Source organism: Salvelinus sp. IW2-2015, unplaced genomic scaffold, assembly GCF_002910315.2.
Source record: "Salvelinus sp. IW2-2015 unplaced genomic scaffold, ASM291031v2 Un_scaffold16660, whole genome shotgun sequence".
Lineage (NCBI taxonomy): Eukaryota > Metazoa > Chordata > Actinopteri > Salmoniformes > Salmonidae > Salvelinus > Salvelinus sp. IW2-2015.
The window spans coordinates 1-14,806 of NW_019957696.1; the positions used below are offsets into that span (position 1 = coordinate 1).

Here is a 14,806-nt window from a genome sequence, read left to right on the forward strand (position 1 = left end):
CAGGGGGCATCGGTGACTCCCGCCCACCCTCCTTCCAGTGAGTACACTGCTCTGGCTGCGTCTGTGTCCTACTGCACATAAACACCATGCACACATCATTACACACAAATACGCACACACACACCATGTGCACCATGTGACCTTTCTAATTCACCACAAGCCATATGCTAATCAGAATCTGGAGAGCTCATCACAGAGATTCAACTCACACGGGGGCCGAGCCGAGCGCATACGGGAGGTGGAGGTTTGTGTGTTTGTGCGTTCTTCTGTGTGTGTATGTGTGCCAAGGTTCACGCTAGCTAACTCTCACTTACTGCTCACCAATGAAGTGGCTGCCCACCCATCTGTGTGGTAACACGCTAGTCTGCTCATCTATGTAGCTAGCTAAGAGTCGTCATGATGAATATGCACCCAGAGCGATGGCAGAAATAGCTATGGTAGGGTAAACATCTTCAGGGAGAGACTGCTGCTATTCAATGTTTCCCATTGTGTAGAGCCACTAAAAGCACCCATCCAGACCCATACTGCAGTTAATCGTTAATCGATAAAGAGATATGAGGACAGACAATGTGTGGCATAATTACATAGCTGGGTTAAACGCTTGGAAGCCAGACCCTGTTTCTCAAAGCTTGTTTGACCCGAATGCAAGCACTAGACTGACTTCAAACAGACTTACAGATTCTCACTGCACTTGTTAAAGGAAGGCCCCAAAGCTAAATGTAGCAGGACAGGCTGTGGGCCCATGGGCTGAAGCTATTACCATTATATTACAGCAGTGTTTTAGCTACTGCAGGAGTCTGTATTGAGAGCATGCAATCTGTCATGTTTCAGTATCTCTTTATCCGCTGTTTGACGTCGTGGCTCTTTCTTGTCCTCTGCGGCCTGCTGGTCGCTGCTGCTGCTTGGGTATCAGCCTGCCTGATGATTTTATTCTTCAAGCCTCTGCTCTTTCTGCTGCATCTAGTGCCACCTTGTGGTCAAACATAGACATGTCGGCTGTCAGCTCCCTCACCACCACACTGCTGTCACTTTAAGGGCTTACTTTAAGAGCTTACTTTAAGAGCTTACTTTAAGGGCTTACTTTAAGGGCTTTATTTAAGGGCTTTATTGGCATGGGAAACATATATTCTACATTGCTAAAGCAAGTGAAATCAAATAAAATMTTATTTGTCACATACACATGGTTAGCAGATGTTAATGCGAGTGTAGCGAAATGCTTGTGCTTCTAGTTTCGACAATGCAGTAATAACCAACAAGTAATCTAACCTAACAATTCCACAACTACTACCTTATACACACAAGAGTGTAAAGGGATAAAGAATATGTACATAAAGATATATGAATGAGTGATGGTACAGAACGGCATAGGCAAGATGCAGTAGATGGTATAGTGTACAGTCTATACATATGAGATGAGTAATGTAGGATATGTAAACATTATATTAAGTGGCATTGTTTAAAGTGGCTAGTGATACATTTTTACATAATTTCCATCAATTCCCATTATTAAAGTGGCTGGAGTTGAGTCAGTATGTTGGCAGCGGCCACTAAATGTTAGTGGTGGCTGTTTAACAGTCTGATGGCCTTGAGATAGAAGCTGTTTTTCAGTCTCTCGGTCCCCGCTTTGATGCACCTGTACTGACCTCGCCTTCTGGATGATAGCGGGGTGAACAGGCAGTGGCTCGGGTGGTTGTTGTCCTTGATGATCTTTATGGCCTTCCTGTGACATCGGGTGGTGTAGGTGTCCTGGAGGGCAGGTAGTTTGCCCCCGGTGATGCGTTSTGCAGACCTCACTACCCTCTGGAGAGCCTTACGGTTGTGGGCGGAGCAGTTGCCGTACCAGGCGGTGATACAGCCCGACAGGATGCTCTCGATTGTGCATCTGTAGAAGTTTGTGAGTGCTTTTGGTGACAAGCCYAATTTCTTCAGCCTCCTGAGGTTGAAGAGGCGCTGCTGCGCCTTCTTCACAACGCTGTCTGTGTGGGTGGACCAATTCAGTTTGGCCGTGATGTGTACACCGAGGAACTTAAAACTTTCCACCTTCTCCACTACTGTCCCGTTGATGTGGATAGGGCGGTGCTCCCTCTACTGTTTCCTGAAGTCCACAATCATCTCCTTTGTTTTTTGACGTTGAGTGAGAAGTTGTTTTCCTGACACCACACTCCGAGGGCCCTCACCTCCTCCCTGTAGGCCGTCTCGTCGTTGTTGGTAATCAAGCCTACCACTGTAGTGTCGTCCGCAAACTTGATGATTGAGTTGGAGGCGTGCATGGCCACGCAGTCGTGGGTGAACAGGGAGTACAGGAGAGGGCTCAAATAGATAATAAACAAAATTGAAATAAACAATAAAAAATGTACAGTAAACATTACTCACAAAAGGTCCTAAAGAATAAAGACATTTCAAATGTCATATTATGTCTATATACAGTGTTGTAATGATGTGCAAATAGTTCAAAAAATAAAAAAATAAAAGAATAAAAATGAATATGGGTTTTATTTACAATGGTGTTTGTTCTTCACTGGTTGCCCTTTTTCTTGTGGCAACAAGTCACACATCTTGCTGCTGTGATGTCACACTGTGGTATACAGGAGTTTATCAAAATTAGATTTGTTTTGGAATTCTTTGTGGGTCTGTGTAATCTGAGGGACATTTGTGTCTCTAATATGGTCATACATTTGGCAGGAGGTTAGGAAGTGCAGCTCAGTTTCTTCTCTAGCAAGGCTATGCTCACTGAGTCTGTACATAGTCTGTACATAGTCAACGATTTCCTTAATTTTGGGTCAGTCACAGTGGTCAGGTATTCTGCCACTGTGTACTCTCTGTTTAGGGCCAAATAGGATTCTAGTTTGCTCTGTTTTTTTGTAAATTCTTTCCAATGTGTCAAGTAATTATCTTTTTGTTTTCTCATGATTTGGTTTGGTCAAATAGTGTTGCTGTCCTGTGGCTCTGTGGGGTCTGTTTGTGTTTGTGAACAGAGCCCCAGGACCAGCTTGCTCAGGGGGCTCTTCTCCAGGTTAATTTCTCTGCAGGTGATGGCTTTGTTATGGAAGGTTTTGGAATCGCTTCCTTTTAGGTGGTTGTAGAATTTAACTGCTATTTTCTGGATTTTGATAATTAGCGGGTATCAGCCTAATTCTGCTCTGCATGCATTATTTTGTGATTTACGTTGTACACAGAGGATATTTTTGCAGAATTCTGCATGCAGAGTCTCAATTTGGTGTTTGTCCCATTTTGTGAATTCTTGATTGGTGCGTGGACTCCAGACCTCACAACCATAAAGGGCAATTGGTTCTATAACTGATTCAAGTATTTTTAGCCAGATCCTAACTGGTATGTCAAATTTTATGTTCCTTTTGATGGCATTGAAGGCCCTTCTTGCCTTATCTCTCAGATCGTTCACAGCTTTGTGGAAGTTACCTGTGGCGCTGATGTTTAGGCCGAGGTATGTATAGTTTTTTGTGTACTCTAGGGCAACGGTGTCTAGATGGAATTTGTATTCGTGGTCCTGGCAACTGGACCCTTTTTGGAACACCATTACTGAGATTTACTGTCAGGGCCCAGGTCTTACCGAATCTGTGCAGAAGATCTAGGTGCTGCTGTAGGCCCTCCTTGGTTGTGGACAGAAGCACCAGATCATCAGAAAACTGTAGACATTTGACTTCAGATTCTATTAGGGTAAGGCTGGGTGCTGCAGACTGTTCTAGTGCCCTCACCAATTCGTTGATATATATGTTGAAGAGGGTGGGGCTTAAGCTGCATCCCTGTCACACCCCCCGGCCCTGTMMAAAGAAATGTGTGTGTTGTTTGCCTATTTTAACCGCACACTTGTTGTTTGTGTACGTGGGTTTTATAATGTCGTATGTTTTTCCCGCAACACCACTTTCCATCAATTTGTATAGCAGGTCATCATGCCAAACTAGTCAAAATATTTTTTTAAATCAACAAAGCATGAGAAGACTTTGCCTTTGTTTTGGTTTGTTTGTTTGTCAATTAGGGTGTGCAGTGTGAAAACGTGGTCTGTCATACGGTCATTTGGTAAAAATCCAATTTGACATTTGCTCAGTACATTGTTTTCGCTAAGGAAATGTACGAGTCTGATGTTAATGATAATGCAGTGGATTTTCCCAAGGTTGCTGTTGACGCGTATCCCATGGTAGTTATTGGGGTCAAATTTGTCTCCACTTTTGTGGTTTGGGGTGATCAGACCTTGGTTCCAAATAGTCCTTGGTTCCAAATATTGGGGAATATGCCAAATCAAATCAAATGTTATTTGGTACATGCGCCGAATACAACAGGTGTAGACCTTACCGTGAAATGCTTACCTACAAGCCCTTAACCAACAATGCAGTTAAAGACAGTGGGTGGGGGTGACTATCCTCGTCTGCAGGACATTTTGAAGAGGTGTGATCAGACTCACTCAGGATGGAGGAGTCGTCACAGAGAGAGAGCTTTTCCTGCTGTGCTCTCTCTTTGATCCCGTTAAAGGCCTGCTGGAATTCTATGAGGATGCCCTGCACCATTACTGTCCCAGACTTGTACACGTTGACAGAGGTTGTTTCAATTTCCTCAATGTCTAGTATTCTGAGTCTCTCTCTCTCTCTCTCTCTCTCTCTCTCTCTCTCTCTCTCTCTCTCTCTCTCTGTGTCTCTGTGTCTCTGTGTCTCTGTCTCTCTCTCTCCTATCTCTCCTATCTCTCCTATCTCATTCTCTCCTATCTCATTCTCTCCTATCTCATTCTCTCCTATCTCATTCTCTCCTATCTCATTCTCTACACTTCAGGCTCATTCTGGAAATAGCCAGTATTTGACGGGGATAGAATTTGGTCTGAGTGTGGTGTAGAGCGTGCAGAATTGATGCGCTTCTGCCTCGTAATCCTGATTAGCGGATAGGCATTAAAAGCACCCATCTCTGTCTCCCAACCCAGCCCCCCTCCCTTGGTAATCTCACACAACATCAGCCAACACAGGCGATCAGCCAGGTGTCTCTTACCCTGCTGCCCTGAGGCTAAAGCCTCTCACCCCCTCTGATAGAATAACCTGCCGTCTAGCATATCCCATCCAGCCCTGTACATGTCTCAGCTCAGCCCACACCTGCTCTACCCGTCCACCATACGCGCACGCACACACCACACAACAACACACACACACACACACACACACACACACACACACACACACACACACACAACACACACACAACAACCCACACACACCACACACACACAACACACACACACACACACACACACACACACACACACACACACACACACACACACACACACACACCTCCACAGGCACCACCTGGGCTTTCAATGGCCCTCCTCATTAGTATCAAGCAGCTTTGGACAGAACGCATCCATCTCCTCTCAGGGTATCTGGTCATTAATGACACTTAGTGAAACACATACCACACACACACAATAACACATCATTTCATTTGAGATGAATCCCTGTGAGGTTCTCCTCACTGTACAGATAGTGCCAGACAGAGGTGCATTGAACTCGGGACAATGTAATAGATTTGGAGACATGGTATGGAATTATGATGGTGTTTTGTGTGTGTTTCATTGTGGATCCAAATAAACTGTTTAAATGTGTGTATTTCAGTGCCAACGCAGTAAGCAGTCGGGATGGCCTGGACACGGAGACGGGTACAGAGTCCCTCCTGAGCCACCGRAGGGAGAGGGAGAGAGAACGCGCACGGAGGAGAGCACGAGAGACTGAAAGTGAGGAACAATACACACATGATTGGGCGAACTACCTAAGTACAGTACGTGTGGTACTGTAACACCAACAACACAAATCACAACATTATTACACTGTATCAATATACCAATCTGGTGACATTGTTCACTCATATCCCAAAAGGGTGGAGAGTAAACAATATCTGAAACAAATCAGAGGGTTCACAGAGTGCAGAATTGTGTGAGAACAATAACAACATAGATCCTTTGGTGGCAGGTAAGTGGGATACTTTGACCAGGATTGCTTGTGGCGCTGTCTGTCTTTCCCAGCAACCTATCTTGTGTTACCTAAGTGGGACTCAGGTTCATGGTCAGAGGCTATTTTCCACCTGATGGTTTAACCTCAGGATCTATGGGAGTGTGTTGATCTCATGACACTGCATGATGTATAGCTGCCTCTTGGTTATCGTGGAGATATGAAACCAGCATTGTATGTTTTTCCTATTGGGAAAGTACTGCAGTTTGTATTTAAAGAAACTCTTTATTGTTGGCTATTTTATCCTTACTGCGTGTACACATGTCATAAACAATGGACATGGTAAACTGTCAGTAAACTCACAAGACAATTGGTTCAGAATAAGTCATTCAGTATGTATTTGGTTCAGAATAAGTCATTCAGTATGTATTTGGTTCAGAATAAGTCATTCAGTATGTATTTGGTTCAAGAAGCATTCGTATGTTTTTGGTTCAGAGTAAGTCATTCAGTATGTATTTGGTTCAGAATAAGTCATTCAGTAGGTATTTGGTTCAGAATAAGTCATTCAGTATGTATTTGGTTCAGAATAAGTCATTCAGTATGATTTGGTTCAGAATAAGTCATTCAGTATTATTTGGTTCAGAATAAGTCATTCAGTATGTATTTGTTCAGAATAAGTCATTCAGTAATGTATTTGGTTCAGAATAAGTCATTCAGTATGTATATTGTTGTTATTAACCATTTTTGCTTCCAAAGTTCTTTTTTGCGTATAAAAAAATCACGACAGTTGTGATGGAAACAGGTAGATTTGGTACAATTTTATAATGCAGATATATATCTTATTTTTTTGACATCGTGGATCTTGTTGTGTCGTAAAATGAATTATGCAAGAAATGGTGGTGGAAATGTCTTTATGTGCAAATATTGATATAATGCCTTTATGCGCAAATACACTTGGAGTCACGCGATGACATGTTGTGTGGTCTCGCCCACTACGACTCAGGTAAACTTGGAGTCACGCGATGATATGTTGTGTGGTCCTCCCACTAGGACTCAGGAAAGCATGCAGTGTATTAGGCGACAGATGAAATAAGTTATGGGGAACTTCACAGAGGTGGTGAAAGTGCACAGTGATGAGCTTGATGCCCCTTTCACTAATATCGGAGTGGCTTATTCTGGTGACATGATGCTTGACTGCTGTTTGACAATTGTAAATATTCTCTCTCTTATCCATAATAATCTCATACTATCCTACCCCCACTGAATCTGCCAGCCGTTGGCTAGAGTGCACGTACGTAGACCAGAGTAGACACATTTTCTATTTTACCCAACAGTTTCTGTGTCAAAACTATCAGTAGAGTAGAAAATGTGATGGAAACACATTGAACTTTCAATTTTTATTTGGTCCATGAAAACTTAAGCGAAAAAGTACATTTTGTGTGCACTTATCCACAACAAGTCCGTTTGGTGTAAATACCACTGTTGGAAAATGCATATATTTTCTTTATGCAGATTTTAGAATCTTCACGTGAAAATCCGTCGCCAATTGGATGGAAACCTAGCTACTGTCATGGACATGTTTTGGCACGGCGCTCAGTCGAGAGTTCTAAGAAGGTTACTTGAAGAGGAGGAAGGCTTCCTCTCTGTATCCTCCTTCAGGGACATTCCTCTCATCACACCACTCTTATTTGTCAGAGAGTAACTAACCACAGGACATACCTACACTCTTTCTACACTCTTTCTACACTCACAACTCATTTGTGCAGCGTGGTGCTTTAAGAAATACAAGGTGTGTTTAACAGCGTAGTGTGAAAAAACAATGACAAGATTTAAGATGTCCGTTTGGACAATTGGTATATTACGAGCAAGCCTGGTTCTTCCAATGATGATAGTCACTCATTCTTCCACCCTTATTCCTGTTTATACAATACTCCTGGATGTGGTTAAAGAGTGACGATATGGGTGTCTATATTTTCCATTCAACACAAGGTGAAGGACTTTGTCTCTACTGTAAAGTGTCAGCTTCCAGTCCCTGCTGTCCCTCTGTTTCTCCTCTATCCATGCCCACAGCAGATAGAGACGGTCCTTTATCTCTTTATCTCATCACTCCATCTCTTCCCCCACTGATCTGCTGTTCACAGCGAGCCTGGCTGTGTGGATCCTGCAGCTCCAGGCTCATTAACCAAATAGTCATTCATTTATGTGGCTTAATTAGGAGGAGCATGATAACAGATCAGGCTGGTTGGTGCTGTAGGGAAGAGAGAGTACAACTCAGGAGCATCTGTGTGTGTTTGTGTACGTGTGTGTGTATCTGTTGTCCTACGGGGAGGCAAACTACAGAACTGGGATCATGTAACCTGACTCTTCTCCTTTCACTACAGCCTTTGTTTTTATAGTCAGTCTCTTAAGTTCTGATTTGAGAAACAGAAAATAGGGCTGTGTGTCATGTCCCTGTGTCCTTCTCTAGAAATATTAGCTATTAGTAGCCCCTATGTTGAAGGAGTAGTAATCTCTCTCTCTCTCCTCACCCCCTACCTCCCTCCCCTCCCTACGTTTGGTTTCCCTGCCAGCCTGCCTGCTAGTTAGTTAGTGGTAATTAAATGAGTGTCAGGGAACAGGGCATGTCCCTCATGGTGAACACACTGCTTCATGGCTCATAAAACTCTGCCCTACACTGCTCAATATAATCAAATTCAGGCTTTATTTGTTTAGAGCGCTGCAATGCCATGGTGGTCATTCAATCTGTGTCCTTGACTTAAAGGCCCAGGCCCATCCAGCGACATGTAAAGTTATCCTGCCTGGCACTGCAGCAGTAGTATAGCAGGAATTCTCCTCTTTCTTTAAGTGCCACTGTGTGAATGCAGTGAACAGAGACGGGTGAATCAAAGTGTTTTAACCGAGGTTAACATATCCCTTGTTCTCTCGTTTCTGGCTGTAGGTATGTGAGAATGAATGGATGAATAATGCAGTGTTTGACAGGTAGAGGAGTGGACATAGCTATAGGGCCCGCAGGATACTGTGGATGTATGTGAGAGGATCTGTTCAGGGGTTTTAGCTCTGCTACCTGCACTGGGAGAGGAGGGGGGTAGGATGTGAACTGACGTCCATGACTGTCTGCCTGGGTATATCACGCTATGGCTTTGGCAGGACTATTTTGACATCTACAATAAGTGTATTGATTCTGGAATAGTCTTACTATTCACTGTATAATAGCCTAATCAAAATGTAGACAACATTAATGCAGTATATTTCTGTTCAATAAGAAAAGTAATGGAGGTCAAATGATAAATTCCTATATTTTTTATATACTTGGAACCTAGTGTTTTGCAAAAAAAAATGGTTTAAACATTTGCTATTATGCGAAGTGCATTGTGATCCAGGCTTTGGCGTTAATGACCTGATAGCACAATCACCTGTGGCGGTCAGAGGTATGCTTGTGCATAATATCAAATCCCTTCACTTGCTGGGCTCTCTCTACACGCTGTGGAAGGCATTTCTCTGATAGGTCAAAGAGGGATTATCAAACATTCTATAGTCGCGCGCCATGGGATGGGATGCTGGGTAAAAAAATTGCGCGCTCCCAATTTCTTCAGTTTCTCAGTGCGTCGCAAGAGAGCACTGTCTCCCTCATCTGATTCTCCCGCGTTTGAGGTAAAGCAATCAAATTTACTCATGGAATCGCTGTATAGGATGGTTTGTAGTCCACTAGCTGTTCAATTATAGATAGATGTGATGTAATTAAATAATAGCATTTGTTTTATTTTAGGTTAATGCAGGTTATTGTGAGTCTCACCTATTCAGCAACACATTGAAAGGCTATCTGTAGATTACCTGTTATTTTGTGTTAGATTATTTAGACAATTTTATATGTTTGCAATACTAGTAAAGAAATGCATTCTACTATATATGGCTGAACGTGGAAGGAACTATTAATTGTCTTTCAGCTGCAGAAGAAAATATAGATGGGCTACTGTTTATGCTTAAGAAAGTGTTTTCTTCCTGCTGTAGACTCTACCTTCGATTGAAGAGGTTGCCACATTTATTCATGGAATAAGGAAATGTATTTTTGGAGAACCTAATGTATTCATTTTCTCCTGTCATAATTCTTTATTACTTATCAATTATAGCCTACTTAATGACCTTATAATACCGTAGGCTAATACCTTAGTTTGAGCCGACATATGACATTTCCATCCCTCAGGATAATTACTTCATGGCTCAAAAATAATGAAATTGGAATCTCCAAATCCAATCTGACTAATGGAGGATAACAGCCAGCTTTGACACGAAAGGTGTTATAGTTCACAGCACAATATGCCAAAACAGAATAGGTTTTATTTTTGTATTATTGTTTGTCGAGTATTGTAGCAGCTAAATCATGTGTAGGCCTACCACAATGCCCAGGACTGTAAGAGTCAGACATTTGCAGAATTTGAATAAGTCAAGATATCTTGCTGTGATATACCTGAGAAAAACTGAGAACATATTATATTGAGTGATTGTGTTATCTCTCCTCAATTCACAGTACCATTCTCCACATTTACTCTTTTCTTTTGGTCTTTTTTCACCGCCTTCGTTGTAGATAAGGACTGGAGTCTGCCAGCAGCCTGTCATTGGGCATAGATCCTGATCCCTCTCAAAGGGGTTGAGAGAGAGAAGCACAGGGACAGACAACTACACAAACACCAGGCAGTCTGAGTTTTGCACCTGAGACAAAACTCTGCTGTTTAGTTGTGTGTGTGTGTGTGTATCCTGGGAGGAGGAGGATTGTACAGCTCTTTTGAGAGTCAGAGAGTATGTGTTTGCACCCTTTGGGGTCAGTCAGTAATGGGCACCACCACACTATTGGAATGTTTTGGTCGCTCGCGGAGAACGCAGGGTCAGTCACGCCCTCGGCGCTTTGCTAGAACCTTCCAGCCAATCCGCTGTCACCCTGCTGAGACAGGACCCCGCCTCTGCCACTGTACGTATGGGTGTGGGGGAGAAGTGTTATGAATTTGGGACACAGATGTTATTGTTTTGGTTGATCACTGTCTCTTATTAGAACATGAATAAAACATGAATTGAAGCCTATCATAATGGTATCATAATCATGTCACGATACACTGACTGCACAATTCAAAATGATCATGTTCATTCTGTTAAGTCCATTCAGTGAAAATGTGTTAGTCATAAAACTGCCATACAGGTACTTTGCCATGTTTGTAACAGAAATTCCCTCTGTGATTGTGAATCCTCTGTGATTGTGAATCCTCTGTGATAGCGAATCCTGTGTACTAGTGAATGTTCTGTGATAGTGAATCCTCTGTGTACTAGTGAATCCTCTGTGTACTAGTGAATCCTCTGTGTACTAGTGAATCCTCTGTGTACTAGTGAATCCTCTGTGTACTAGTGAATCCTCTGTGATAGTGAATCCTCTGTGTACTAGTGAATCCTTTGTGATAGTGAATCCTCTTTGTACTAGTGCATCCTTTGTGATAGTGAATCCTCTTTGTACTAGTGAATCCTCTTGTACTAGTGAACCTCTGTGCACTAGTAGATCCTTTGTGATAGTGAATCCTCCTTTGTACTAGTGAATCCTCTTGCACTAGTGAATCCTTTGTGATAGTGAATCCTCTTTGTACTAGTGGAATCCTCTGTGTACTAGTGTACTAGTGAATCCTTTGTGATAGTGAATCCTCTTTGTACTAGTGAATCCTCTGTGTACTAGTGAATCCTTTGTGATAGTGAATTCCTCTTTGTACTAGTGAATCCTCTGTGCACTAGTGAATCCTTTGTGATAGTGAATCCTCTTTGTACTAGTGAATCCTCTGTGTACTAGTGAATCCTCTGTGTACTAGTGGATCCTCTGTGTACTAGTGAAGCCTTGCTCAAGGGCACATCCACAGATTTTTCACGTAGTRGTCTCAGGGATTCGAACCAAAGACGTTTCAGTTACTGGCCCAACACTTAACGGCTAATCTACCTGCAGCCTCAATTTGTTTCTGATATCCTCTTGGGTTGATGATATTTCAAGCTTTTTCAGAAGCCAAGTGCACTGGTTGGTAATCTCTCACCTCTTTCTCTTTCTCTGGTGCTTTCTACACTGGCCTTTCACCTCTTCTGAATCCTTTTCTTGATTTCCCATTTAGATGTCCTGATCCTGTCCTTAATACTACAATCTCCTCTTGGTGGTTTGCTATAACGCTGGGAAATGTTTCTCTCATCGTTTTTCATATCATCTCTCCAACTCATTCAGCTCTGAGTWGTCCTTCACAGTATTATGTCATGATGTGAACTTGTATCAAAGTGTTGATATCTTACCTGTGGTTGTTGTTGTGTGGTTCTCTCCTCCCCAGTCCCTCGTATCAATGGCCACTCTAAGTCGGAGCGCACAGTGAGGGACTCTGCCATGGGCTACGACAGCGCCTCAGTGATGAGCAGTGAACTGGAGTCCAGCTCCTTCGTCGACAGTGAGGAGGATGAGGACGCCAGCAGGTAGATGGTCTTTCTCTCTCTCTCTCTCTCCCTCTCTCTGTCTTTTCTCTAATTTCCCTCTTTTCATCAGTGGTTCTTTACTGAAATCAACAAATCCCCCCCGCTTTTCCTGCTCCAGGGGAGCTGCCCTGCGGCTGACCCTGTGCTGTTCCCCAGTCGTGTATGTTGTGTGTTGGGCTGGGTACTGTGACAGCAAAAGTCACCAAATTTCCGTTGTCTCTGTATAATGGACCATTAAAGATTACATTGTATTGTGTCTCAGACTCAGCAGCTCCACAGAGCAGAGCTCGTCTTCTCAGCTAATGCGCAGACACAAACGCCGCCGACGGAGGCACAAAGTGGCCAAAATAGACCGGGTAAGCTCACCTTGAAAATTGTACTGTTGCACATACGTGTGTGTGAGTGAGAAAGGGAACAAGAACAGTTATGTGAGTATGTGTCTGACACACTAAGTTTCTCCCTCTCTTTTCCAGTCTTCGTCCTTCAGCAGCATCACAGATTCCACTATGAGCCTCAACATCATCACTGTCACACTCAACATGGGTAAGGACTTCCCCTTTTCCTCTCATTTTCTTTAATTTATGCCTTTCTTTGTAGACAAATATTTTTAAACCCCATATAGTCTTTAAACTACAGTGCCTTGGGAAAGTATTCAGACCCCTTTACTTTTTCCACATTTTGTTACGTTACAGCCTTATTCTAAAATGGATAAAATAAATACGAATCGTCAGATATCTACACACAATACCCCATAATGACAAAGGGAAAACTGGTTTTTAGAAAATTGTACAAATGTATAAAAAACAGAAATACCATATTTACGTAAGTATTCAGACCCTTTGCTATGAGACTCGAAATTGAGCTCAGGTGCATCCTGTTTCCATTGATCATCCTTGAGATGTTTCTACAACTTGATTGGAGTCCACCTGAGGTAAATTAAATTGATTTGAGAGGATTTGGAAAGGCACACACCTGTCTATATAAGGTCCCACAGTTGACAGTGCATGTCAGAACAAAAACCAAGCCATGAGATTTAAGGAATTGTCCGCAGAGCTCCTAGACAGGATTGTGTCGAGGCACCTATCTAGGGATGGGTACCAAAAACTGTCTGCAGCATTGAAAGTTCCCAAGAACACAGTGGCCTCCATCATTCTTAAGTGGAAGAAGTTTGGAACCACCAAGACTCATCCTAGAGCTGGCCGCCCGGCCAAACTGATCAATCGGGGAGAAGGGCCTTGGTCAGGGAGGTACCAATAACCCGATGGTCAGTCTGACAGAGCTCTAGAGTTCCTCTGTGGAGATGGGAGCTCAACCATCTCTGCAGCACTCCACCAATCAGGCCTTAATGGTAGAGTGGCTAGACGGAACCCACTGCTCAGTAAAAGGCACATGACAGCCCACTTGGAGTTTGCCAAAAGCCACCTAAAGACTTTCAGACCATGAGAAACAAGATTCTCTGGTCTGATGAAACAAAGATTGAACTCTTTGGCCTGAATGCCAAGCGTCACGTCTGGAGGAAGCCTGGCACCATCCTTACGGTGAAGCATGGTGGTGGCAGCATCATGGTGTGGGGATGTTTTTCAGCGGCAGGGACTGGGAGACTAGTCAGAATTGAGGCAAAGATGAACGGAGCAAAGTACAGAGAGATCCTTGATGAAAACCTGCTCAGGACCTCAGACTGGGGCGAAGGTTCACCTTCCAACAGGACAACAACCCTAAGCACACAGCCAAGACAATGCAGGAGTGGCTTCGGGACCAGTCTCTGAATGTCCTTGAGTGGCCCAGCCAGAGCCCTGGGCTTGAACCTGATCGAACATCTCTGGAGAGACCTGAAAATAGCTGTGCAGCYATGCTCCCCATCCAACCTGACAGAGCTTGAGAGGATCTACAGAGAAGAATGGGAGAAACTCCCCAAATACAGGTGTGCCAAGCTTGTAGRGTCATACCCAAGAAGACTTGAGGCTGTAATTGCTGCCAAAGGTGCTTCAAGAAATTTGTGAGTAAAGGGTCTGAATACTTATGTACCGTAATTTCCGGACTATAAGCCGCTACTTTTTTCCCACGCTATGAACCTCGCGGTTTATACAATGACGCGGCTAATTTATGATATTTTTTTTTTTCTTCACAAGATTCACGCCCGCCAAAAAAACTGAGCACCGTCACATAATGTGACGTAAATCGAGTGCGCTCAAACTTCCCATCATTCTGATTACGGTAGTCATTTTGTCACCCTCATCATGGCAAAGACACGGAGAAAATAAATTATTAACAATTTTTAAAAAAAATCCTGTTTTTGGTTTGTCATTATGGGGTATTGTGTGTAGATTGATGAGGGGAAAAAACTATTGAATCAATTTTAGAATAAGGCTGTAACCTAACAAAATTTT

At 43.1% G+C, this 14,806-nt stretch overlaps 1 pseudogene; it reads left to right on the top strand.

Annotated features, from left to right (window-relative positions):
- Nucleotides 1–5: 5 nt before the first annotated feature.
- LOC112081024 (segment polarity protein dishevelled homolog DVL-1-like) overlaps nucleotides 6–14,806 on the top strand; it is a 31,143-nt pseudogene continuing 16,342 nt past the window's right edge.